The following is a 27,355-nucleotide window of genomic DNA, read 5'->3' on the forward strand; positions in this document are numbered from 1 at the left end:
CTGCCGCTCGCCTTGCTGGACCTGAGCGTCTCACCTGTGAATGATACACGCATCAACCAGTCTGGCCTTCCTCATGGGATTGTGGTGCCGAGCAATCCATGTTTCCTTCTACTGTTTTCACAACTTCCTTTTTTACATTTGGTTCTTTGATGCGTCTGATATTTATTTTGATGTGGGTATGCAGTACAAATCTCTTTTTTTTTCCCTCTCAAGTGTTGAATATTGTTGAATACTCTGTCCTTCTCCCACTCACTTGAACTTGAGGGCACCCGGCCACAGTAGATATTGTGGAAATAAACAAAGACCTCCTAAATGAAAAAAGCAAAGGCTGTTTAGCCACAGCTTGCTGTATATAGCAAAGGGAGTTGGCCGGATCTCAAAGGCAGGCAGAGGGGAGGGAGAGCCTTCTGCTGGGAAAGGTGAGGCTTCAGGGCTTCCCTGAGCAAGGCTGTGGGCCTGGGGAAGCTGGGGGCGGCCAGCTGGAAGCAGGGTGTCCTATGTGCTTGGTTAGGGGAACATATTCAGCTTTCTCTAATTTGGTTCTAAATTGGAAATGGTGGCAAAATTAGGGAAACTGTTAGTTACTGATCAAGTCCTGGCTGTTGGGGGCTGATTGCTGCAGAGATGGCGACTGGGTCCTGGGCTGGTGGCTGCAGGGGATAGGTATTTATATATGGTCTGAACACCGTCTGCTCGTAAATACAGTCTCTCAGTACACTTGGTTGTACTTCTAAACTTTCTATTGTTTCCCACAAGTCTATTTCTGCAGTCGTACCACACTGTTTAACTACTGTAGTTTTATCATGTATTTCAAGTCAGTGCAGGACAAAGCCCTTTCATTACTCTTCTTTATTGTCTATTTTATACGTTTGTTATTCCAAATGAGTACTATGATAATTTGATCCTGAACCGCCATTGACTTTTAAAAAATATTTTATTTATTTATTTTAGCTGCGCCGGGTCTTAGTTGCGGCACGTGGGATCTTCGTTTCAGCATGTAAACTCGTAGTTGCGGCATGCACGCGGGATCTAGCTCCCCGAGCAGGGATCGAACCCGGGCCCCCTGCATGGGGAGCGAGAAGTCTTACCCACTGGACCACCAGGGAAGTCCCTGCCATTGACATTTTAACTAGAATTGCATTAGGTTTATCACTTGGTCTGTTGCAGTCTATGGCCCTGTCCTCTCTTTGGCCCTTCGTGGAACGACCGACACTTTACGGGGCCCACGCTTTTCATCTTAAGTGCATCTCTAGGTATTATATTACCTGTTGTTCTTCTTGTTGGTGTCGTGATAAGAGGGTATTTTCACCCATTTTATTTTCTAACTGGATTTCTCAGGAGTATAAGAAAGATATTGATTTTTCTTATTTGCTTTTTACTCCAGCTTCCTTACTAGAACTTTCTTACTGCTTCTGATAGTTTTTCAGTTGGTTCCCTTAGGCTTTTCAGGGTGGTGATCATGTCACATCTACAAATATTTATCCTTTTGCCTCTTCCTTTCCAATATTTATATTTATCATTTTACTCTTTGGTCTAACTACATTGGGCAGTACTTCCGGAACTGAGGCATGATGGACAGGTGTTGTTTTTTTTTTCCCTGACCTGAAGGACTGTCCTGCATTCTACCACTAAACACTAACTGTTCCTTGGAGCTGGCCCTTTGGGGGAGAGGTAGCTTATTAATGATTTGATTTTGTGTTTCCTGTAGTTTTTGCTTTATATGTTTTGGTGCCAGGTTATTTAGTTCATAAAGGTTTTTGTCAGCTGTGTGTTAACTGTGCAGTGCCATCTTGATGAAAGCAACTGTCTGTGACAGGACCGTTACTTGTCTCCTCCAACATGAATTTTCCCTTTCCTCCTCAGTAACAAAACATCAGTTTTCAGTAGAGCGCGTTGGTGGCTGAAATGAAAGACCCCATTTTCCAGCCTCCTTAACAGCTCTGTAGAACCAAACGACTAAGTTCTGGCCAATCAGATATAAGCACAAAGTTGTGAGTGTAAAATTTCCAGAAAACCTGCTCTCGGAGAGCTAACTCAGCTGGAAGGAGGTCTTTTACGTCCTTTTTGTCTGTTTTGCCTTTCTCTTCTCGTTTTGTTTTTCCTGATGTTAATAATCACCTTGTTTCTTCACTTGCCTAGTTTTCTTTGTATCTATTTGCTACTTATTCCTAAAGCTTATAATAGCCCTTAAGAACAATAGTCCACAAAGTCCATCATATTACGTAAACTGTGAGTTCCAGGTTTTTCTTATTTACTCCTGTTCCTTTCTTATTTGGACTGCTTTTTCTGTAGGCTTACTGCAGGGCTGTTCCGGGACTTTTCTGCGCTGTGATTAGAGGGCTTCCCTTGGCCTGTCTTATGAGTTGGAGTCTCTGTTTCCTGAATCACACATCTTCCTCTTTCTCACATGCTCTCTTGTTTTAGTGTAGCATACCTTCCAGTTGCTTCTCAAGTTAAAAAGATGGTTTGACGACAGTAGGCTGTTACACCCTCATCACGTGTGCTCCAGACTGAAGAAGTTCACACTGAAATTTCATTTATTTCTTTTGTCTGGGTCTCATTTACTCCATTGGGCCAAAAATTAATGTGAAAACCCATGTCCTTCAGTTCTGGGAAATTCTCTTGAATTATTTTGTTGATTTTTCTCTATTTTTTTTTCTGTTTTCCCTGGAACTCGCTATTTGGGTGTTAGATCTCCTGGACTGGCCTTGTAAATTTAAAAAAAAACAACAACTTTTCTCTCTTTATTCTGTATCTTTTGTTGGTTTTGTGTTTGTATATGTGTGTGGTTTGCCTTTGTTTTGTTTTGCTCTACTTTCTAGGAGGTTTCCTCAACTTTCTCTTTCAGCCCTTTTACTGAATTTCTAACTTCTGCTGCAGTTTTTACTTTTATAACATTCAAGAGGTCTTTTTTTGTCATCTGAATATTACTTTTATAGCTTCTTGATCTTATTTCATGGATTTTTTTTTTTAATCTCTTGAAGATGTTAATGGCAAGCTTGTTTTTGCAGGAGGGTAATGAGGAGAGGTTTTTTTTCCCCTCCTGCATAGTCTGTTCCTACTGAGTTTTTGTTTGTCTTGGTCTCATTGTTTCTCAGTAGAAAGATATTGTGTTACCCTTGGTTGTTTGCTCACATGTAGGAACGGGAAACTAAAAAGCTATTTGGGAGCTCTGAGGGCATAGATGGAGCTCATAGAATTTGACTTCAGTGTAGGATGAACTATTGGGGCCTTTTGTGCAGAATCCTCCCGCCAACTCAACATCTTTAAGTCTTTTCCTCTGGAAATGTCAGATTCCTCGGAGAGGACCCACCCAATCTCCTGCTGGAGGGTAAAGGTCTGGGGTCCGAGGGAGAAGCAGGACAGTGGAGACTGGGAGAAGGTGGGCAGAGGTCTCACACACTGCACGCCATATGCATATTTTTTTTAAACCTAATTCCCCTAATTTTGGTACAGACTCAGACTGTCAACTGTGCTTAGCATCCTTCAAGTCCAAGGAGCCTGTATTATATCCTCTCTAGAGAATAAACCTCCCATTTCTACCGAAGTGGAGGAGGATTGATTCACTCAGCTGGGTGGAGTGAGGAGGGCATCTGGGGCTTAGTCTCTCCTTAAGCAAGTTTAACCAATCGTCCTTATTTTAGCCAGCCAGTTTCCGAGTGGACTGTTACGGGTGCTGCTTGCTGCTCAAAAGCCAATAAAGAGGCGAGTTCGGTGGAAAGGAAAGTTTGCTTTATTTCCAATGCTGGCAACCCAAGGGGGGAGGTGGGGGGACTCCTGTCCAAAGGCTGACTTCCCCCTACTGACAGTCAGGGGACGAGAGCTTTTGTAGACGGAGGGAGGGCGCTACATGTAGAAACAGCACAGTCAGCTCTGACACTCACCTTGAAACTGGTCCTGTGGTGTCTGACCAGCGTCATCTTGACTGCTTTAGGTACAGTCAGTCTTCAGTTCCATGGTCAGTTTGTTCCCATTTCCTCGAGGCCAGTTCTCCGAATTGCGGCAGCTTATGTCATGGCTACAGCCTGGTCATCATGTAGTTAGCTTCTTCCACCTGGTGGGGTTTCAGTATCTAGGAGACAGCTCACAGGATACGGCTCAGAATATTATCCGTAGCCCCTGAGGAGGAGCTAAAGGTCCTTAACTCTGCGTAACGACTAAACTATGATTATTTGTTTGACTGTTTTCTTTGCCTCTGCGTTTTCTCTGATTAAACATATTCATTGGCTAAAGTTTTTCCACAGACAAAAGGCAGGCGGAGGACATGGGAGGGAAGGACCACAGGGCCCTGCTCCGTTTCAGTACCTCTGCCTGAGTCTTTTGAGGATTTGCCGGTGAGGACTCTGGGTTTGTTCTCAGCTTTTCCTGCTGCTGACTCGGGATTTGGCTTGCTGACGTCTCTGTTGCTTGTTGTCACAGGTCCAGCTGCCTTCCAGCCTCAAAAACACTTGTTTAGTTGCCTTCTCTTCCGCTGTTCTCCCTGTCGTTGCTGTAGGTTTTCAGAATCCCTTTCCCGTCAATCTTCTGTCGGGTTTGGGGAGGAAACATAATGTGATGCGTGTTTCAATGCGCCATTTCTACCCGGAACTCAACCCTTGATTGCTTTGTTGCATTTGCGTGTCTCTTACCTTCAGTTACTTTGCTTCCTTTATTTTGAGCTGTCACGTAAGGCAGGATGAAATTGGGTTTAACATTTTTTTATTCACCTGCTTGTCTTTTCCTTTGAACAGTTGAATTTATCCCACTTATTTTTTACTTTCATCACTTTATTTTATGCTTCATCATAGTTTCCTTTGTTTCCCATCTTTTTTTAATGGTCTGTGTTTTCCTTTTTTTTTTTATTTTATAAATTTATTTATTTATTTTTGTTTTTGGCTGCGTTGGGTCTTCGTTGCTGAGCGCAGGCTTTCTCTAGTTGTGGCGAGCGGGGGCTACTCTTCATTGTGGTGCGCGCATTTCTCATTGCGGTGGCTTCTCTTGCTGCAGAGCACGGGCTCCAGGCGCACGGGCTTCAGTAGTTGTGGCTCGTGGGCTCGGTAGTTGTGGCGCATGGGCTTAGTCACTCCGCGGCATGTGGGATCTTCCCGGACCAGGGCTCGAACCCATGTCCCCTGCGTTGGCGGGTGGATTCTTAACCACTGCGCCACCGGGGAAGCCCTTTCTTTTTGTTTTATTATTGCTATTGCTGGCTTCTCTCCTCTCCCCCCAAGTTGGTTTCGAAGATAAGCTGTTTCTAGTTCTACTACTCTTGTCGAGATGGTTTGATTAAACTTGTATTTCTCAATTTGTCAGTTCTGAAATGAAACAGAATATTTTGACTCTGTCAGTGAAAGATGAAAGAAAAAATACTCCCATATGTACTACCTCCTCATTCCCCTCCCCCATCCACTCTCCATTTCTGGCAGGCTGGGGCTGGGGGTGGGGAGGGACAGACACATTCTGAAATTTTTTGGCCTCAGTCTGTTATACACAGATTATTATTTTTAAGATAGCTAAGCTTTTCTTTCTAGAAATATAACAATTACTTTCTGTTTTTAGCTGTATTCCTGTACTTGTGAAGTTTTCATTCTCTCTTCAACTGGATTCAGATTTCAACGCCAGCTGTTTACATGATTCAACCTCTCCACTTAGCAGTTCTGACTCATTGTTCGTTTGAATGGATTATGTCCTTGAGTCGTTGTCAGCAAGGGTACAGACATGCTAAACTTCCTAAATCCTTGCACATGTGGGAATGTCCTTCTGTTAGCTGCATCTGTAGACAGCATCTAGCAAGGTAAAAAATTCTCCCATCACATTTCTTACCCCTGAGCATCCTGTACCGTTTCTATACTGTGCTCTGACACCTGTGGGCTTGCGGTAATGTCTGAGGCCAGTGAGATTTTTTTCCATTATAGGTAATGTACTTCTCATGTCTGGATGCTCTGTCTCTCAGTTCATTTACATTCACTAGGCCATGCCTCAGTCTTGGTTCTCTTTATTACTTTTCTCTGGAATACTATGAATCCTTTCCATTTCCATTATTTCAGGAGAATTTTCTTCCAGTACATATATTAATATTTTTCTGGTTCGTTCACTTGTTCTTATTCAGGAAGACCAATTACGTCCATGCTGGATATTTATTATCTGTTTCCATAATTACAGTTTCTTTCTAGCAGCTTTTATCTTTTCCTTTTCTTTTCTGTTTTTTTTTTTTTTTTTTGCACTACACGGGCCTCTCACTGTTGTGGCCTCTCCCGTTGCGGAGCACAGGCTCCAGACACGCAGGCTCAGCGGCCATGGCTCACGGGCCCAGCCGCTCCACGGCATGTGGGATCTTCCCGGACCGGGGCACGAACCCGCGTCCCCTGCATCGGCAGGCGGACTCCCGACCACTGCGCCACCAGGGAAGCCCTTTTCTGTATTATTTTTCACATCTGTCCTTCATGATAACTTTATTTTTTATCATATTTATTTCTTGTTGCTTCTAATTTATTTTTCATTTCTATAATACTTTTATGTTTCCCTTAGTTTTTTCCCTTAACGTTGTGAGTTTTCTTTCATCTCCTTTTAAATTTTATCTCATCCTCTTTTCTTTGATTTCTTGTATTACAGAGTCTGTTCTCTCTAAATTATTTTGAGCACATTGATAAGGTTTTATCTAAAATGTTCTGCTGTTTCCTAGAGTACTTCTTCTTCCAAAGGGTATTCATTGTCTATGTCTCTCTCCCTCTCTCTCTCTTTTAACTTTTAGGACCCTTATTTAGCAATGTCTATACCTGAGTCCCAAGGTGGGTATATTTTGCAAATCACGTGTCTTTGAATAGCTCTGTGGTTTGTCTAAGAATAGCATGAGTTGGTTTTAGAAAATAGACAGAAAATTCGTTTCCTCTGACTGTTGTAACAAATTACCACAAACTCAGTGGCTTAAACAGTACACGTTTATTGTCTTACAATTCTGTAAGGCTAACGTCAATACGTCAGACAGGTTCCTTTCTGGAGGCTCTAGGAAGAGTACATTTCCTCACCTTTTCAGCTTCTAGAGATTGCCCCCAGTCCTTGGATCACTGCCCCCTTCCTCTGTGTTCAAAGACAGCAGTGTTGCAACACTTGGTCTTCTTCTGTGGCCACATCTCCCTCTGACCAGAGCTGGGAACAGTTCTCAGATTTTAAGGACTCGTGTGATTGGATTGGGTCCACCCAGATAATCTTACCTATCAACGTCCTTAATGTAATCTCATGTGCAGATCCCCTTTTCCATGTGAAGTAACATGCTCACAGATACTGGGGGTTAGGAGGTGGACCTCTTGGTGGGGGGCATTATTCTGTCCCTCACGGTTGGATTCTCCTCAATTCTGTCTTAATTATATCCTTGGAGTTGGGTCCGGACAGCTTCCTCCTAGAAGACTGAAAGGTCTGTTTAGTTCTAGGGCAGCAGGCAGCCTGAGCAGCCTGTCTTTCCATCTGTGTTGACCGGGAATTTCCAGGGGACCACAGTGCTATGAGGCGAACTTTCCACCCTCTGTTTGCTGGGGATGGAACAGACTTTGGTGTCAATAATTAGCTTCTGAGTAAACTCATCTACCTGAAGATGAAAGGCATCAGGGAAAATGCAAAAACAGTCACTTAAAAGAAGACTGGGGGCGGGTCATTGACAAGACATAGGGAGGGAACCTAGTGCTCATTTTTCTGAACCCCGAGGGGAAGAATGCCCATTTTATTTACCAACCCTGTGCACCATGCCAGGACTGCACGACCAACAAGGGGAGGACACGGTGTTTATTAAAAGCATCGCAGGGAAGATTATTCAAGAACCTCTTTGATTTAGGGCAGGCTTGCAAGGAAATACTTCCCCGTTCACCACGAAGTAAAAAGCAGTTTCTAAAGACTTAGTAAATAATGCCAATTTAATTTATTTGACCCTAAGGCAGAGGACAAGCAGAGAAATAAAAAAGATATTTGTTTACAACGTAGATTTAATCATATGCCACTGTTCAGTCATCCTTCTGTATTTCTCTCCCATCACTGAGGGTGTATTTTCTCCTCCTCTTTGTCATCTCTGACCAATCCATTTCCTCCACCTTAGCTTGCCATTAAGCATTTTTTTATGATTAATTCAGAAAGTAATTTTAGCCATGAACCTTCAAGTCCAGATATAGGCTAAGGAAGAGAGAAACATTCTAAAATGAACCCACCTAGCACTGGGATGAGTATCAGGGCTGTAATTCTGGTTCGGTTGTGATGCCAATTATAAAGCACTCTAGCTGTGGTGCTGCAGTTTTTGACACCAGGAGGAAATCTTGACAGAATTATAGCCTAGAAATCAATCTGGGAATACGATACAGAAATCTATAATTCAGATATGAAAACAGTCTACAAAGGCTCTTTTTGTTTTTAGGAGGATTCAATGAAATTAGATTAAAATAAATTTACATATCTATCAATTTTACTATTAAAATATATTCATACTAGTAAATAGAGTTATTGGGGAAGGGTAAGCTACTCTGCACTGGACACAGAAAGAGACCCCTCTGGCTTATCAGGGAACAAAGTTATTGTCTCCTTGTCAAATACGAGTCTCTTCTTAGAGCTAATAAACGGATAGTGTTCAAATGCCATGTTTTGTTTCACTTCTGCCTCATAAACCCATGGCACATAATACTAAATTATGTTCCACTGAGCAGTATCCAACTCCTGGTTCCAACATCCCACAGTGAGGGAAGCAAACCAAGTAATTGATGTGTCACAAAGAAGGAGAAAAAGTTATTTGAGAACAAATAAAATGGGCTATAAAGTTTGTTAAAATGTAATAATAATAGTAAAAAAAAAAAAAATAGAAGAAGAAGAAGAAAGAAACAAAGAAAGAAGTATCCAAGACTCCATCCAGAAATCTGCCCTCCGCCTGGCTATAAAATAATTCATTTCATGCTGCAAGTTTGTAGCACGGTATTTCCTTTTAAAATTAATGTTTACTATGGAGAGGGAGTATAGGATTCCGATTGATGTCGGGAAGTTTGCAGTGTATCAGACAGACTGGTGGTTTTCTGTTTGTTTTTTTTTTTTCCTTTGCATCCTGCCTCACCTTGATGCTGTGAGGAGGAAGCGGGGCGGGCCATGCCTTGAACCTCTTCCCCCGGCCCCCGGGCTGTACCGCTGTAGGCCCAGCGGGCAAGGTCCGGGTCACGTCCAACTGCAAGGTCCCAGGTCAGAGCTGCTGCTGCGTCTCTCGGAAATCCCTGGAAAGAGGGTAAAAGAGGGGACCCTCGCTGAGTCAGTGGCAATAGAATTCAGCAGAATGGTAGCAGAGATTTTATTATTGCTGTTTTCTTTAGTATTTCTCTCTTTCTCTTCTCCATTGGACTAAATTTGGGGCTATGAAGAAATTGCCCAAGGAAGGTATTTTCAATTAGCTTGTTGTGTCCCAGGTTGTTTTGTGCAAACTGGCAACTGCTGTATAGGTTCCTTTTCGAGTGTGGTGGGTTTTAATTTTTTACTATTTCTTTTTTTTTTTTTTTTTTTTTTTTGCGGTACGTGGGCCTGTCACTGTTGTGGCCTCTCCCGTTGCGGAGCACAGGCTCCGGACGCGCAGGCTCGGTGGCCATGGCTTACGGGCCCAGCCGCTCCGCGGCATGTGGGATCTTCCCGGACCGGGGCACGAACCCGTGTCCCCTGCATCGGCAGGCGGACTCTCAACCACTGCGCCACCAGGGAAGCCCCTGTTTATTGTTATTTCTTAAACTAGACAGTTGTGTGTCCCACATAACTGTGGGAGCCCAGAGGGGTTCGGTTGTCCCTGGGAAAGCAGTGACAGGTCTCCTCTCATTGCACTTGGATCCCAGTTGGTGCTGGGTGTCTTGTTGGCTCTTGCTAAAAGCATAGCCCTTTCCCCCAGAGAACCGGAGAGCAGAGCTGCCGAAGGGACCCAGGCTGGTTGATGTGAACTCCCAGCCTGGAGGAGCTGGGACTCCCACACCCAAGCGGAGCCTGCCCGGTGCAGGCCTGGCCCCTCAGACACGTGGGTCTGAAAGCTTTCATATTTCCTGGGCCAGACCCTTGAAACAAGCCTCCGCTTAGTGGTCGGAGGTGGCCCAGAATGTTCAGACCAGGCGGCTGCTGCTGGATCCCTTGCTCTCCTCCTCTCCCCTCTGCATGTTCGCATCCAGTTTCTGACTCTGCTCTGCAGGGGTCCTGCCTTGTTCGTCCCTGACGACACTTCTCCCCTTCCCGGTCCTGCCCCCTCATCTTGGACCCTCATCATCACCCTGACAACAAGAATGATGATAGTGATATCTGGTGTCTACTGAGTGCCAATTGTGTGCCTGCTTTGCATCTCCTTTAATCCATTCAGTAGCCCCATAAAGTAGGTTGGTTCGGTAAAAGGCATGTGGGCTCAGAGGAGCCGTGTCCCTTGCCCCAGGCCACGTGGAGGAAACCAACCGGGACCCCAGCTCTTTGCTCTGAACGGCTCCACTGTGCCCTTTCTGCAATGCGATGAGCGTCTATCCCTGCCCCCTGGCTTGCTGGCTTGAAAAAAACTACAATTAGCCTCAGTTTTCCTGTCTGTCAAATGGAGCAATAACCTCTACCCTTTTAACCCGACAGCACCAGTGGTCTGGAGAGTGAGTGGAATATGTGTGCGTGTGATTTATAATTGGCAAGTGCCGTGGATGCAGGGGGCTCTATGAGCTGGCTCCGAATATCCCTCCCACAGCTTTCTGGGAGGACAGACTCTCATTCAAAATGTAGGATATAGTTTTCTCTCCTGTTCTCACAAAATAAATTACACACTCCATGCCCTAAATAGGTGAGCTACTGATTTGCCTACACTTTAAGAAGCATGGAAACATTTATTATGATCGTTACCCATGTGCTTTTCAATTCCTATTACACAAAAAGAGGCTAAAATGGGGCTTCCCTGGTGGCGCAGTGGTTGAGAGTCCGCCTGCCGATGCAGGGGACACGGGTTCGTGCCCCGGTCCGGGAAGATCCCACATGCCGTGGAGCGGCTGGGCCCGTGAGCCATGGCCGCTGAGCCTGCGCGTCTGGAGCCTGTGCTCCGCGATGGGAGAGGCCACAACAGTGAGAGGCCCGCGTACCGCAAAAGAAAAAAAAAAGAGGCTAAAATGGCAAATATTATTATACTCTGATAGACGACCATCAGAGAGTGATTGCTGTATCTACTCACTGTGGGCTGGTACAAATAACTCATTTCTACTCAAAATATTTTCCCTCTAGTCACAATCTGCTTGCTTTTCTTACCTACAGAAGACATTTTAAAGACTCCCGTTGGTTGGAATTGGGGAAGGTAGCTCCTCATTCACCAGGCGGCGTGTGGGATGAGAGAGTGGCCCTGAAACAGACAAAGACAAAAATCACCCTTTTGTCTGGAAGGGCCCCGTGGTTCCAGGCAAGCTGGAAAATTGTGATCAGAGCGTTTCACAACGTTGATAAATTATTCTGCTGAATGCTGGTTTGATTTCTTGGGTTCAGCTATGTTAAATGTAAACAATGGAGAATCATGGTATGTTATGAAAGTGAAAACTGAACTGGTATGTAGTTAATATGCCAGAGCTCTCTAATTTAATTTAAAAGCTTATTATTTTTTAGCTGCACGTGACACTGTGTTCTGGAGGACAACACAGCGAAACCCGCAGAGAATGGCTTCACCATTTCTGATGTGTGCCAAAGTGAAAAGGATGTTATAATCTCTTAAGAGAGCAGCAGTTGGACCAGAGAAAATTTAAAATGCGCAACGAGAGGGTTTCTCGCCTCTCCTCTCTCTCTTTCTCTCTCTCTCTTTTTTATTATCACTTGGTCCTTCCAGGAAGCTCTCATATTTCTGCAGCTGATCCTTATGTGGATTAGGGATAATAAACAGCCCATTAATGGAGGCCTGAACTAGGAAATGGAGCTGGAATCAGCAGCAAGATTCAGTGGCTGACTGAGGTTAATAACTCCATTACTCCAGCCCTGTGCCGAGCCGCCCAACGAGTGGGATGTTAGCCTCATCTTACTCCTCATTAATTGAGCTAATAGAACCCGGCTGACCCTGCCTTGCTGCCACCATGCGAGAGTTTACCAGACATGGGCTGGAATACATATCATGGACTGTGTGCTCCACGGCGCCTTTTATTTTTGGGAGAAAGATCTTTCCTAAACATCGGTGAGCCGGAAGGCCCCTCCTAACGGCAGAGTCGCTGTGCACCTATCCACAGCAGGGTCCCCAACCACTCGGATTCTGTCACACAAGCGATGGTGTCCATTGGCCCCTCTAGGCAGATGTCCACTTGGGTTCGAGGGCTTTGGAGGAAGTAGCCATGGTCTCAACAAAATGGGGTCAAGGGTAAAAAAGAAAGTGTGCATGTGATGGAGGTGGGAGTGGGGGCAGCTCCAGGCCTTGTCTCTTCTGGTTCTTTCTTTCTTTCATCATTCAGCAGCTATCTCTTTTTCATCCGTCTTTCCCCTTCTTGATAGTTAGACACGCGTTTCTGACAATCTTGCTTTGCGGCTCGCTGGTAAGCGGTCTGGGGGCTCTGCGTAACCTTTCTAAGCCTCGGTTTCCTTATCCGTCAAATGGGGTGATAACCCAGCCCTTCTTACCTCATCTTTGCTGGATTCATGTACGTATTTGCTGGGAAAATGCATATGGGTGGGACTAGGAATTAGAAAATGCTCCGTACAGCGAAGATGGTGATGTCAACAGATAAATATCACAACCTGCATTTCCTGCAGCCAGTTATTATCCTCTCTGCGCTCCAGTTTCCTCAGCTGAGGACCAGGGACCATGGCACTGGGGACGTCAGGTCGGGGGTAGGAGGCGGTGGTGCGGAAGCACTCTGCACAGAGCCTGGCGTATGGACGAGGGCCTCCGGGTGTGGGAGCCGCATTTATTCCTAAAACATTGGGAGCTCTGGGCCTGTGCGTGGAGACCAGAGCTTCTGCAAAGCAAGGTCAGACCAGTTCCTCACCAAGGAACCGTGGCCCGGGCTGGCCTCTCGGCTGCTCAGAGCACGCTGCTCCCCTCTGGGTGGAGGAAGGTACTTCCTTGTTCACCTGCGACTGGCGGGGCAGAAGGTGATCCTGCCAGATACACGAAGACAAAATTGCACTTTTGTCAGAGAAGCCAAGGAGCCAGACAAACGGGGAAATCTGAATGCTAGAACAGTCTCGCAGATCGTGTGGCGGCCGTGAAAAAGCCTGCATCACCTGTCCCCTGTTGTTCTGTAAGATTTAAAGATTCCTTTTTTTTTTTTTTTTTTTTTTTCTTTTTTTTGGCCGTGCCACATGGCTTGTAGGATCTTAGTTCCCCGACCAGGGATCGAACTCGGGCCCCAGCAGTGAAAGCACCGAATCCTAACCACTGGACCACCGGGGAATTCCCTAAAGATTCTTTTGATGGCAGGACACAACCAAATGACGCTCAGAGAGGTGAAAGGCAGAGCTCTGTTACTTATAGTTCCAAACGAGCGGTGGCTGCCACATGGGGCCGTGCGGGGGCTTCACCCCGGGGACAGGGTGACCGCAGCTGAGCCGTGGAAGGCATCTTCTGTCTGGCAGGAGGGCAGTTAGCTAGGTTTTGCAGGCTTTTGCTGGATTGGCTAATTTAAATAATTTCAGGGGCTCCGGGGCCTGGGGGTTGTCCCCGGCTGGAGTGTAGGAGTCCCGGAAGGGGAGTGCTTGGAGTGGGGCTTGGCAAACTGCCCAAGAAGGGAACTTGAAGGTTGTGAGCCGTGACTTGAAAACTGGGTCGATACAGCACTTGTGAAATGCCGTATCACACCTGTCCTTCTTAGGATGGACTTTGCCCACCTGTCCTCATTCTGTATGCTTCACCTTTCCACGGTCGAGGCATACTTTCGGAGACAGCCTTGAAGAGATTAAAACTCAGCCCAAGGGTCTTCCATCCCGGCAACACTTGCATCTCTTCAGTATCTCTGAAATCTCTGCCATCACCTGCTCCGGCGTCCCGTTCGGGTAAACTGCCTTGGCCTCGCTTTCGCATCTCCACTCCCCCCAAGACGTAGGCCATCTTCCCAGGCCACCAGCTTAGTTTCCACTACCCTCGTTACACAGCCACGTAGCACATTGCGACAGCGCGCAGCAGCTGTCCCGGCTCTGAGGGTGCGTGTTGCGCTTCCTTGTAGCAAAAATATAAATACTAGCTGGTGATGGGAATTTGGCAGCCACCCGGGAGGTCGGAGGGGATGCAGGCGGTGGTTCTCAGAGCTGGTGGCTGGGTCACCGGGCCTGGAGTTAGGAAAGGAGGTGCACCCTGGGCCTCCAGCTCAAGACTGTGGCCAGTGGTGGAGTCGGGGCCCCTGGGGCTGGAGCATTTTAATCCTTCGGTAAATAAGGACTGAAGTAGAAAATGGGAAGTTCTCCCCTTATTTTCCCGCCTAGGGACTGTTGACATTTTACCACTTTATTTCCAATGTTTGTGTAAGACAAAGTCTGGTGAGGATGATTCTGAGCAAATGTGGAAGGTCGGCGCCGCTTTTTTTCGAGGGTTAAAACTTAGTTTATGACAGTCTGTTACTAAGGTTTGTCGTCTGTCTGGAAGAGCATAAGAGCAATTACTTTTGAAGCAGGGACATCAAAATGTACATTACCTTTGAACTCTGCCTGCAGCCTCCAGGATCTTGCAGAGTATAAAATATAAAAGTACAGTGAATTCTCAGAAAGAGAGCGAGCGCAGACGCCCACAGGCTTAGCTCTGCCGTCCCCAGCAGGCAGTGTGCGTGGTGTGCTGGTGGCAGGAAACTTCAGGGCAGCTGGCAGTCCGGGGGCGTAAGAGGCAGCCTGTGCTAGGTGATGGAGAGCCTGGGAGTTCAGTCTTTAGGAAGAAACAGGGCACACGTGTAACAAGGGATTTGCGTGGTATTTTCTTGGTTAGTAACTTTGTTAGTTAAAGATTGACACTAACCGTCTTGCTGTAGTATATTGAAACTCAGTGCATTTGTTTATTTATTTATTTTGGTTGTGTTGGGTCTTCGTTGCTGCGCGCAGGGGCCACCCCTCGCTGTGGTGCACAGGCCTCTGCAGTGGCCTCTCCTGTTGCGGAGCACAGGCTCTAGGTGCGTGAGCTTCAGTAGTTGCGGCGCACGGGCTTAGTTGCTCTGCGGCATGTGGGACCTTCCCGGACCAGGGCTCGAACCCGTGTCCCCTGCATTGGCAGGTGGATTCTTAACCACTGCGCCACCAAGGGAGCCCCTAACTCAGTGTATTTATTAACCATTAAATTTTTTTTTTTCCTAAGAACTTTCTGAGAGCCCAGTTCTGCCTGGCCGGCTCTCCTGCTGTCTCTAAGAGGTCTAGGAAGGGGTCCAGAGTGAGTTTGCCACACTCTACTTGAGCACGCTTTCTCCCCAAATGACACCGTGTAAATGTGTCATTTGGGGAGGAAGTGACAACTTTTCTCAGTTTCCTATTTTAGTGTCTGATTACCTTCACAGTCAGAAAATTTCTCTCCTGCCCAGCTCTCCCTTTTCCCCCCATCAAGGTTGACTACTCTTCATTGACAAAGCACATCTCAATTTCTGTTTCCCCTGTGGATTCTAAGCTCTTATTAGGGGTGCAACGGGTTTTATCCAACCAGTAACAGTTGGGCCTAAGTCGGTGGTGACTGAGACATCAGGGGAGATAAACACACCGTCCCTGCTATCAGGCATCTAAAGCAATCTCCAGGCCTCGGTGGAGAGTGACAGGTGACCGTTCGCAGAATGGAGCCCCGGGTAGTTGGCATTTGAGTCCAGCTCTGATGAAGATGCCCCCATTTTTGGCAGGCGCAACTCTAGATCATTGACTTAAATTCATTTCCCAGAGAAAGACAAGAGGACGGAAGCCGAGATGACCTGGAGGAATCATATTTGTTTCCTTTACCCATAGGAGACTTTGGGAGGCGTCAGACTGTACTTCAATTTTCCATCTTCCTTGGAGGCATAAATAAAGTGCTGAACTGTTGAACCCCGCTCGTGCTTTAAAAGCTTGGGCCTCTGCCAGATTCATGTGGCAGATGTCTAAAAGCTTGAAGCTCTCCTCCCTAAATGTCACAGAAATTATTTAATAATAATTTTTAAAAAACTTCTAAGAAGGTCTCCCACAAATTGAAGTTCAGCCTTACTTCTTCTGAGACTATAGAACCCTGGGCCTTGCCTCCTTGTTGGCTTTGAGGTGTCTGCAGATTCCAGACCCCACCCAACACCCGCCCCCGCCCCCAGGGGCAAGTGGGTCGGAACCCCCATGTGGTTCTTGGGGCCCTTCCTTTCTCTCTGGGCCTCTGTCTCATGAAGCGTAGGTTCTAGATCCTAGGAAAGGACTCCATGCATTGGGAAGAAACCCACCCGGCCTGGAACTCCCACTCTCAGAGTAGGAAGTGGGGTGGGCATCAGGAGAGGAGGGCTTCCCTCTTTCCCACCCATCCCTCCCCTTCCTGCCCCCGCACCTGAGCACACCTGCCTACTTCCTGCTTGCTAAACACCGAGTGTTTGCTCCTAATGTGTCTTCCTTCAGAGCACCTTGGGTTTTTGTCCAAATCTTATCTTTCCTACAAGGCTTAGCTCAAACTCCACCACCTCCAGGAAGCCTTCCCTGATGCTTCTCCTTGCTCTGCACCTTCACGGCACTTTACACGTTGTCCTGCGGATGGGAAGCAGCTTAACAGGACAGTGGTTAAGCAAGAGGCCCCAGAAACCTGGCTTTGCCTCATATAGGCTGTGTGAGGCTGGGCAGGGTTTTTTTTTTTTATCATCTCTGAACTTCAGTCTCCTCCTGTACAAGACAGGGATGATTTTGTTCAGATAAGCACCAAATATTTACAGAGCATCTGTTACATGCAGGTACTGCTCGACTTCTGGGAAAACAAAAGGAAACAAAGCCAAAAATACTTGCTGTCACATGGCTTACATTCCTGCTGGCGTGAGAAAGGCTATATATAACCAACAGATGCATACTATGTTGGGTCCCATGGAGAGCAGTAAAACAGGGTAAAGGGGAGAAGGGAAGGTGGGCAGGAAGGTGGAGAGGGATGGGTGGGGTAGCACATTGCTTGAAAGGTGGTCAGGGATGGCCTTTCTGTTAAGAGCACATTTGAGCAGAGGTTTAAACAAATCCTGGGATGATCTGTGGTAGAGCAGTTCGGGCCAGGGGAACAGCAAGTGCAAACGCCCTGGGGTGAGAATGTGCTTGGCAAGTTCAGGGGGCAGCGTGGAGGCTGTTGTCAATGGAGCGGCGACGGGGGGCGGGGGGAGGTGGTGAGTCAGAGGTAGACGGGCCTCCTGGAGGACTTGGGCTTTTCCTCTGAGTCCGGTGGGAGCCACTGGGGGTAGGGAGTGATGAGCAGTTGAGGGGTGATACTTATGTTTTAAAAGGATTACTCGGAGTCCTGGGTGGAGAATGGACTGTAGGCATGAGGACAAGGGCAGAAGCAAGGAGGCCAGGAAGGGGGCAGTTGGCATCACCCAGGTGAGAGATCCTGGTGGCCTGGCCCAGGGTAGTAGCCATACAAGTGGCAAGATGTACTTGGGCTCTGACTACATTTTGAAGGCAGTACAGACACGGTCGATATGGACAACTCCAGTTTTTGCTGGAGCAAACGGGAAGAATGGGCTGGCCATCTACTGACCAGGGATGTGGAAGGAGCAGGTTTGGAGGAAGGGACCACCAGTTCCATTTTGGACATGGTAAGAGTGAGATACCTATTAGGAAATCTGAGCAGGTTTCCCAGGGCTACTATACTGCAGACTTTGTGGCTTAAAACATGGAAATTCATTTCCTCCCAGTTCTGGAGGCTGGAAGTCCAAGATCAAGGTGCTGGCAAGACTGGTTTCTTCTGAGGCGTCTCTCCCTGGCTTTCAGACAGCCACCCTCTTCCTGCCTCTTCATGTGTTCTCTTCTCTGTGTACAAGTGTCTCTTTGTGTGTCCAGATTTCCCCCTCTTCCAGGACACCATTCAGATTGGGTTAGGGCCCACCCTGACAACTTCATTTAACTTAATCACCTCTTTATTTTTATTTATTTATTTATATTTATTTTTGGCTGCCTTGGGTCTTCGCTGCTGCGTGCGGGCTTTCTCTAGTTGCGGCGAGCGGGGGCTACTCTTCGTTGCGGTGCGCGGGCTTCTCACTGCGGTGTCTTCCCTAGTTGCGGAGCACGGGCTCTAGGCACGCGGGCTTCAGTAGTTGTGGCACGTGGGCTTCAGTAGCTGTGGCTCGCGGGCTCTAGAGCGCAGGCTCAGTAGTTGTGGCGCACGGGCTTAGTTGCTCCGCGGCATGTGGCATCTTCCCGGACCAGGGCTGGAACCCATGTCCCCTGCATTGGCAGGCGGATTCTTAACCACTGCGCCACCAGGGAAGCCCGCGCTCTCTTGTTTTGCTTTTAAGTGCCGTGCGTATTCTTTTTCTCCACGCGCACACCTGCTGTCCTTCCCCGTGTCCCCCTTCCCTCGCCTGACCCCCGGCGGATTAGGATGCGGGGTTGGGACGGCCTGGAATGTGGCCGCCCTTGTACCTGGTGGAGGTTCCACAAGAGCTTCCACCTTGTGTTTGCTTAAACCAGAGGCCCCTCTTCGTGTGGAGCTCTGGGAGCATCCCCCGTTCTCCTCTCAACAATAATTAGCCTTGTAAGACTAATGGACGAAATCGTGTCTAATTACCCTGTTGAAGGCCCAATTACGCGATTAACATTCGAGGGCCATAAGCTAATGATGAGAAGAGCCTCTCATTTGCATAGCATTAAGTTAATTGAGCTGCAAGCCGAGGGGTGGATGGGGTAGCGATAGCAGGATCCTCTTTCTGGAAGGACACTAATGACCAGAGAGGGTGATTCACCTGACAGCTTTATTAATTAACGACGGTCTGATTACCTAGCAGGAGTGGCAAGTGGCAGTGGGCAGAAGGCCTCGGCTTTGTGAGAAATGAGAGATGGGAGCCCTGTCTGCTGATTTTTCTTCCCAGCACTTGGCTGTGTTAGGGACGAGCTCACCGTCACCTTGAAGAACCATTTTAGAAAATTTTCCCTTTAAAATCGTGCTCGAACCCTTCTGTTACGCACTTCCTTGCACGCTGACTTCACTCATTCCGTCATTCATTCATTCCACTCACATTTACTGAGTGCCTCTGGCCTGCGAGGCTGGAGTCCCTGCCCTTGGGGGTGTCCCCGTAGAGGGTTCCCTTGGGCTAAAGACCCCCAGCTTCCCCCAGAGGTTTGGGATTCCGCCCTGAGTCAACCTTGCATTTGACGAATGTCAGCAGAGAATTTCAGACTTAGAAGAATCCTTGAGGATCGTCAGTTCAAATCTCTTACCCCCTAAAACTGGGGGCTCAGGGAGGCTGGAGCTCAAGGTCACTTGTCAGGGAGTGGTGGCAGTGGGTTGGGGTCTGGTGCTCCTGGCTCTGCCCTACACCCCCTGCCCACAGGACTGTCCTGCCTTTTCAGCACCTCCGTCAGCCCCTCTGCACTGTGTTTTGAGTATTTAGTGTTGTCTCCTGGGAAACTTGCTGAAGCCCCTCCCTCTCCACTCACAGCCTTGTCTGCTTCTCCTCGATGAGGGCAGAGACTGTATCATGCTCACCTTTGATAAATAGATGAACCAAGTAGGGAGCTGTTCAAGTGGCGTGGCTGGGACTAAAACCCACATTGCTTTCCAATGAATTTGTTTAAAAATCAAATCAAATCAAATCATGTGGATGTCCCTTTGTAACTTGCTTTTGTGCTTAATAAAATACTTTGGACATTTTTCTCTATCCTTACGTAAAGTTATAACTCATTAACTGCTCGCATAGTATTACACTGCAAACTATTACATAGTAATAGTTTATGAACAGGATCACATGGTCCAGATGTATTATAGTGTCTTTAAATGCCCCCTGTTGGCAGGCATTTAAGTTATTTACAGTTGTTTTTTTCCCATTACAAGCAATGCAGCAACAATGGTGTATACACACACACACATATTTATGCATTTGTTATGGTCAGTAGAAAGACAAGTTGTAAAAGAACATATACAGCATGATTCCAAAAACAAGCAAAACTAAGCAATGTGATATACCACGACCAAGTTGGATTCATCCCAGGGTCACAAGGATGGTTCAACATACGCAAATCAATCAACGTGATACGCCACATCAACAAAAGAAAAGCCAAAAACCACATGAACATCTCAACTGATGCAGAAAAAGCATTTGATAAAATTCAACATCCAATCACGATAAAAACTCTTACCAAAGTGGGTAAAAGCTATTTATGACAAACCCACCACTAATATAATACTCAACATGAAAGCCTTCCTGCTAAAATCTGGAACAAGACAAGGATGCCCACTCTCACCACTTCTGTTCAACAGAGTATTGGAAGTCTTAGCCATAGCAATCTGACAAGAAAAAGAAATAAAAACGTATCCAAATTGGAAGGAAAGAGATACAATTGTCGTTATATGCAAATGACATGATACTATATATAAGTAATGTGTTGTTTAAGTGTTCATACACATTTTTCAAAATTCATGATGGTGGTTCTCCTGGGGCGTGTGTGGAGACAGAGGGATGGAATTGGTTAGGAGCATCCAGAGTGTGTCCATATTGGAGGGATGCATTTCTTAAGTGACTATATCCACCAGAATAGAAATTATTCTAGTAAAGGATTCTTTGTCTTATTCACCAATTTATCTCAAGCTCCTAAAATAATAATACCTGGCACATAGTAGGTGCTCCATAAAGAGTTGTGGCCTGGGGCTTCCCTGGTGGCGCAGCGGTTGAGAGTCCGCCTGCCGATGCAGGGGACACGGGTTCGTGCCCCGGTCCGGGAAGATCCCACATGCCGCGGAGCGGCTGGGCCCGTGAGCCACGGCTGCTGAGTCTGTGCGTCCGGAGCCTGTGCTCCGCAACGGGAGAGGCCACAACAGTGAGAGGCCCGCGTACCCCAAAAAAAAAAAAAAAAAAAAAAAAAAGAGTTGTGGCCTGAATGATTATATGTTACATAACTTATTTTTATGTATCAAAATATGTCATAATAAGAAATGGGGGAAATATTTTCTTCTCATCCTTCCCCATAAGCAACAACTCTTCGTAGTTTCTAGGGTATTCTTCCAGGAAATTTCTCTGCATCAATAAGGAGATTATAAATACATGCATTTATTTTATATAGATGGAGACACACTGCACACACTGCTTACTTTCTCTTTTCTCTTGGCAGCGTATCTGGACATATTTCCATGTAGCGCATTAGCTCTGCCTCATCCTTTTTTATAGCCACATAGTGTTCCAGCCTTAGACTAGGCAGTAAGCAATTTGACCACGTCCCTGCTGAAGAGCATTTAGACTGTGTTCCTTCTTTCATTTTGCAAACACTGCTACAGTTGATGTCCTGTAGTATGGCTCTGCATATTCATGGGACTATCTCTACAGATTAAAATCCTAAGAAGTGGAGTTGCTGGACTGTAATTTTTATTTTCAGTGCCCGAGAGCTCCTAACTCTACCGGTGGAGATAAAGCACTGTGTGACCAAAGGAGGTGTGTGTATGGAAACCGCTAGACCATCCAAGGAACAAAGGCTTCATGTAGGTTTGGGGATACCACGCTGCAGGACTCCAGAGGACACCTAGGCAGCAAAGTGGGTCCCTGGAACCACCCAGGTTTGTGACACAGTTCGGTTGAATCACCACACAAATGCTCAAGCCGTGGAAATGTTTGACCGCAGGAAACTTAAGTTTTAGGGAGAATATCTTTTTCTTAGGCTCCACGATGGGTTTAAAAGATGCCTAAATGTTTTCTTTCAAGAATGGTTGTATTGCCCACGGCAGTTCCTCTTTGATTTACTTAGAGTATTTAAGTAATGACAATTATTCCAATTTTTAATGCTTTGAGCCTCTAGCCACAGCTAAAACATGACAGGCTTATGAACGTAAAGGCCAATCGTGAAAGAAAGCGGTTCTCGTGAGAGCCGTGCTGCCTCTCCAAGAAACCTCAGTGCCTCTGCCAGATGCAGAGCATGGGCGCCGACTCGCCATTGGGGTGGGACCCAGGCATCCAGCCTTCAGGAAGACAAGGCCCTGGAAACTCTGCTCTTCGTTCAGGCTGCCTGTCTTGGTGCCGGTGGCAGAAACATGCCAGGCTCGTCCGTCCTTTGTGAGAACAGCTGTGCACCTCAGAAGAGCATGGACGCAGAGCTCCACCTGCAAGCAGGTGCGCTCGGCTCCCCTGGGGGCGGACCCCTGGCTGGCGTTGCCATGACATCTTCTAGAAGCTGTAGGTTTAGTGTTAAAGACATGAGCTTTGGACTCAAAGACCCGAGGGTTTTTTTGGCTTGTTTTTAAATTTTATTTATTTGTTTGTTTTTGGCTGTGTTGGGTCTTCGTTTCTGTGCGAGGGCTTTCTCTAGTTGTGACGAGCGGGGGCCACTCTTCATCGCGGTGCGCGGGCCTCTCACTGTCACGGCCTCTTTTGTTGTGGAGCACAAGCTCCAGACGCGCAGGCTCAGTAGTTGTGGCTCAAGGGCCTAGTTGCTCCACGGCATGTGGGATCTTCCCAGACCAGGGCTCGAACCCATGTCCCCTGCATTGGCAGGCAGATTATCAACCACTGCGCCACCAGGGAAGCCCTCTTTTTTTTTTAGTTGAAGTGTAGTTGATTTACAAAGTTGTGTTAATTTCTTCTGTACAGCATAGCGACTCAGTTATACATATATATATTCTTTTTTATATTCCTTTCCATTATGGTTTATCCCAGGATATTGAATATAGTTCCCTGTGTTATACAGCACGACCTTGTTGTTCATCCATTCTACATGTACTAGTTTGCATCTATTAACCCCAAACTCTCAGTCCATCCCTCCCCTGTGCCCCCGTCCTTGGCAGCCACAAGTCTGTTCTCTATGTCTGTGAGTCTGTTTCGTAAATAGGTTCATTTGGGCCATATTTTAGATTCCACGTGTGTTATATCATATGGTATTTGTCTTTCTCTTTCTGACTTACTTCACTTAGTATGATCATCTCTAGTTCCATCCATGTTGCTGCAAATGGCATTATTTCATTCTTTTTTATGGCTGAGTAGTATTCCATTGTATATACGTACCACATCTCCTTTATCCATTCATCTGTTGATGGACATTTAGACTGTTTTCGTGTCTTGGTTATTGTGAATAGTGCTGCTATGAACACTGGGGTGCATGTATCTTTTCAAATTAGAGTTTTGTCCAGATATATGCCCAGGAATAGGATTGCTGGATCATATGGTAATTCTATTTTTAGTTTTCTGAGGAACCTCCGTACTGTTTCCCATAGTGGCTGCACCAATTTACATTCCCACCAACAGTGTAGGCGGGTTCCCTTTTCTCCACACCCTCTCCAGCATTTGTTATTTGTAGGCTTTTTGATGATGGCCATTCTGACTGGTGTCAGGTGGTACCTCATTGTAGTTTTGATTTGCATTTCTCTAATGATTAGTGACGTTCAGCATCTTTTCATGTGCCTCTTGGCCATCTGTATGTCTTCTTTGGAGAAATGTGTATTCAGGTCCTCTGACCATTTTTCAGTTGAGTTGTTTGTTTTTTTGTCATTGAGTTGTATGAGCTGTTTGTACATTTTGGAAACTAAGCCCTTGTCGGTCTCATCGTTTGCAAATATTTTCTCCCATTCCGTCGGCTGAAAGACTTGAGTTTGAATTGGTGGTAGCGGACAAACAAGTAGTGAGCACGTGCTGTGTGCTGGGACAGTGAACAGATCAGACGGACCAGCTTACCCTCTAGGTGGGAGTGGAATTTTCAAAGTGGAATTAATAGCCTGTATGGTGTAAAGGCGCTGTTAGGTTCAACGAGGTGGCTTCTACTAAATGTAAATAATAAACTGTAGCGGTTAGCACTTCTGTGCCAGCTTGGTGAGCTGTTGTTCCTTCCATGTTTCAGAAAGAGGATTGGGGGCTTCCCTGGTGGCGCAGTGGTTGAGAGTCCGCCTGCCGATGCAGGGGACACGGGTTCGTGCCCCGGTCCGGGGGCCCGTGAGCCATGGCCGCTGAGCCTCCGCGTCCGGAGCCTGTGCTCCGCAACAGGAGAGGCCACAAGAGTGAGAGGCCCTCGTATCGCAAAAAAAAAAAAAAAAAGAGGATTGGATTAACCAACAGACCCCCAGGCAGGTGGGTGCTGCTCTTCAGAGGAAGGTACAGCCTTTTTTTCTGTCTCATCTGTCTTTTTCATTTGCTGTGAGACGCCAGCCCTCCTGTCCCAGAGATGAGTGGGTTGGGGGCGGCCTTGTTGGTGGAACGAGGGTGGGAGAGTGTCCTCCGGAGATTTGCCTTTTGCTCTCAAATCCTCCACGTGTCAGTGAGCCGTGGAAACTTCTCTGCCGCTGCTGATGGTAGGCACCAAGTCCCCCAGCTGCTTCCGGATGGAAACATCAGTCACTTTGGCTGCCCCTGGACAGATGCCTTCAGCTGTCATCTGCCGGGCGCGCCCATGACGACCGCTGCAGCGTAATAGAGACAAATGTAGCGCCAAACTGGAATTTGATGGATTCGAAATTATGTCTTTAATTCACAAATTAGAGTGCTCATAAAATCTTGATCATGATAGAGAGGCTAATAAACATTTGAGAACATAAATATTTGGGGAGGAAATGGCTTTGTGAAACATTTAGTTGTGGAGTACTTAGAAGAACAGAGAAAATCAGCCGGCAGAACTCTCTAGATACCAATCCGGTGAGTTGTATACGTAGGGTTGGTAACGATCGTGAGTGCGCCGTTTTATGGGCGTGCAGACATTAATTTGGCGAGCACAGCCACGAGGGCGGCACTGCCTCACACCAAGCCTCGAGCTGTATGCCCTTCAGCTACCTGAATCGAGGGGCAGAGGTACAGCTGGCTGGAGGTACCAGCCGGTACACAGCGCTGCGTTAGCCAGAAGGTCAGCCAGGTGTGCACCTGTGCAGGGCAAGACCTGCCTTGAAGCCCTGACCTGCTGTGGTCCCTGAGGCTGGGTAGAGCAGCCGTGTGGCAGTCACGTCCTCACTGCCCAGGTTCAAATCCTGCTTTGCCCTTTACTGGCCATGGACCTCGGGCAGGTCACTCCGCTCCTCTATAAAGTGGGCGTGATATAATGGCACCTGCCCCCCGGGCTGGTGAGAAATCAATTAGGTGATGCATGTCCATCGCATAGGAGAGCACATTTTCAGCTCCAAAGAGTGAGATAATTGGGAATTCCCTGGCGGTCCAGTGGTTAGGGCTCCAAGCTCTCGCTGCCAAGGGCCCAGGATGGATTGATTCCTGGTCAGGGAACTAAGATCCCACAAGCCGTGAGGCGCGGCAGAAAAAAAAGAGTGAGATAATCCAGTGAACTCGGACTTGGCTGGAAAGATGCCAGCAGGGGTGCCAGCGGTTCTGGCGGGAGTGTGGTTCAAGTTTGATTTGTGTTTTGGAGCGTGGCCCCCGGGGTGCCCTCCCCTTGCCAGGGCACCCTTGCCCTGTGGGGTGAGACGTGGGTCTGTGTTTGGTGGGCAGGTGGGTCAGAAGGAATTTGTTACCAAGAACAGTGAAAGTTTAAAAATACGCGAATGGGGCTTCCCTGGTGGCGCAGTGGTTGACAGTCCGCCTGCCGATGCAGGGGACACGGGTTCGTGCCCCGGTCCGGGAAGATCCCACATGCCGCGGAGCGGCTGGGCCCGTGAGCCATGGCCGCTGGGCCTGCGCGTCCGGAGCCTGTGCTCCGCAACGGGAGAGGCCACAACAGTGAGAGGTCCGCGTACCGCAAAAAAAAAATAATAATAAATAATAAAAATACGCCAATGATTTACTTAATGTTCTTACAGGTTTCGGGCCCCGCCCCCCACGCCCCGCCCTGCTTCCCCTCCGCGCCCAGCATCCCTGTGCCCGAGCGAGCGTCGTCCTTCCTCTGGACGCTGCAGAAGGCAGGAGGGTTTGAACTGAAGCTTTTTCTCTGTAGAACCTGGGGCTCCTTTTGGGAGGGTAATTCTCTCTACCTATAAAGAGTGAGCTGCTGCTTTGGGATTTCCTATGAGAGGAAAACAAAGGGAAACAGAATTGAAATGGACAAGAGTCTGGACAAAAAGAACTCCTGTTGTGTCTGTAAAGGTGATGATAAGAGAAGAAAAGCAAAGCAGGCTGAGGGCTAAGTCTCTTCCCTTGGAAGTCTGAGAATTAGCGATGGTCACTGGTCCGAGGCAATTCTGCCTGCAGAACTGGAGGGCTTCTGGGGTTCTCTTTGATTCTGGGGTGCTGTACTGTACCGCTACTGGGGCTGCGCTCCTGGAGCTCGTGGGCATGGGTCTCAGCAAACAGGAAGGTCATTTATTCATTCTGCAAACTTAGAATTAGCCCTATGATGTGTTGCGCGCACACAGTGCGGGCTCTGGGGATGCAAAATGGGTGAGACGCGGTCCCCTCCCCCCAGAAGTCTGCCTTTCAGAAGGGGATTCGAGGGTGCTCAACCCATAGCAGCCTCTCCTGGGCGTGTTTCCTGGGGTGTAGGGTAGGGCACTGGACCCTGGGAAGACACCCTCAACAGGAAAACAGTTGAGGCGGTGCCAAGGACGCGTGACCTTCCAGGTCTCCGACACACGGAAAATACGAAACCCTGTTAAGTATTTCAGACGAGCAAGTTATCCAAATATCCCAGCCCGACAGTGAGCGCTCCCTGCTGTCAGCTGGCAGAAGGGGAGATGCTGATAAAGATATCAGCAAAGCACGGCTAATCGGGTCAGCGGTCATGTTTGGGCCGCAAGGCCTTCTTCTGTAAGTGGTTGGCGAAAAGTGGAATCAGAAGGGAAGAAGTCAGCTGGCTTTGCGAGGCAGGCACGGCTGGGCAGGAAGAGTCAGGGCAGCTGCCTTTGGCTGAGGTGTCCCTTCGTGGAACGGCCGGCCGCAGGACGAGCCAGCAGCCACAGAGAGTGCGGTGGCGGGAGTGATGGGAGCCCCAAACACCACCTTGCCGGATGGAGACGTGCTGTTAAAAGGCGGAGGGGCTCCTGACACCCCCCACGTCCACTCAGGTAGGCCCGGGAGCTTGGGGCTGTTCCCTCACTTGCGTGCTCAGCCACCTTCTAGGAAAACGTAATCGTCCGGAGTGATGGGTGACGCAGCGACAGTGTTACAGGCTGGGGTCACCTTGGGCTCCCCCCGCCCAACAGTAAGCTGCTTTACTCCATCATCACCCCGTTCGTCTCTGCAGTCCTGCTCAAAGATAATGCAACGCAAGTAGCCATTTCTGTCCTGAACCAGGATGCACCTGTGTGCGTGCCTGTGGCCGAGGCACTTCAGAAACATCAGAGAGCAATCTGCTCGGCGTCTCCCCTCCCCTGACCTCGCACGTCCCCGTCTTCTGGGAGCCGTTGCGCAGAGATTCTGGGCATCGGCATCCTCGTCTCTTCCTTCCCCGGAGTTTG

The 27,355-nt window shown here is 47.7% G+C and overlaps 1 protein-coding gene across 6 annotated transcripts in view; it reads left to right on the top strand.

Moving 5' to 3' along the window:
• AK8 (adenylate kinase 8) overlaps window positions 1-27,355 on the top strand; it is a 126,452-nt gene that overhangs the window by 73,032 nt on the left and 26,065 nt on the right. The gene's annotated exons all lie outside the window — the stretch shown is intronic.

Source organism: Phocoena sinus, chromosome 6 (genome assembly GCF_008692025.1).
Source record: "Phocoena sinus isolate mPhoSin1 chromosome 6, mPhoSin1.pri, whole genome shotgun sequence".
In the NCBI taxonomy this organism is placed as follows: Eukaryota; Metazoa; Chordata; class Mammalia; order Artiodactyla; family Phocoenidae; genus Phocoena; species Phocoena sinus.